This window comes from Schistocerca nitens, chromosome 2 (genome assembly GCF_023898315.1).
Source record: "Schistocerca nitens isolate TAMUIC-IGC-003100 chromosome 2, iqSchNite1.1, whole genome shotgun sequence".
Lineage (NCBI taxonomy): Eukaryota > Metazoa > Arthropoda > Insecta > Orthoptera > Acrididae > Schistocerca > Schistocerca nitens.
Genome location: NC_064615.1, coordinates 174,231,861 through 174,232,515, shown reverse-complemented (window position 1 = coordinate 174,232,515; position 655 = coordinate 174,231,861). Strand labels below are relative to the sequence as shown.

At 49.3% G+C, this 655-nt stretch overlaps 1 pseudogene; it reads left to right on the top strand.

Annotated features, from left to right (window-relative positions):
* Window positions 1–221: 221 nt before the first annotated feature.
* On the top strand, window positions 222–339 carry LOC126237568 (5S ribosomal RNA; annotated as a pseudogene).
* The last annotated feature ends 316 nt before the right edge of the window (window positions 340–655 follow it).

Here is a 655-nt window from a genome sequence, read left to right as displayed (position 1 = left end):
CCTTTTAACTGCATTGAGTAAATGTAGGTGCCCTGCATGCCGTGAGAGTCTGATAACAAACACCCCATCGATTTTTCTCTTACTGGTAGTATTCTGCCGTGCCTCTTCTCTGCAGCAACGTATTCTTCACATGATCACGAATATGTAACAAACTTCAGCCTTTCTCCCCTTAATACGTAGTTATCGTTTCAGATAGGAAAGATCCCCTCTTTCTCTCACCGGGCAACGGCCTTGCCGCAGTGGATACACCCGTTCCCGTCAGACCACCGAAGTTAAGCGCTGTCGGGCGTGGCCGGCACTTGGATGGGTGACCATACAGGCCGCCATGTGCTGTTGCCATTTTTCGGGGTGCACTCAGTCTCGTGATGCCAACTGAGGAGCTACTCGACCGAATAGTAGCAGCTCCGGTCAAAGAAAATCATCATAACCACCGGGAGAGCGGTGTGCTGACCAGACACCCCTCGTATCCGCATCCTCGACTGACACTTTGGTCGGATGGTCCCGATGGGCCACTTGTGGCCTGATGATAGAGTGATTTTTCTCTCGCCAGGTCATACTCTGCAATTTTTCTCCACACACCACACTCCAAATTGTTTAAGTACTTCCTTGTTTCGGTCAACAAAATCCAGAAATTCGTTAAAAGTCATCGAGTTAT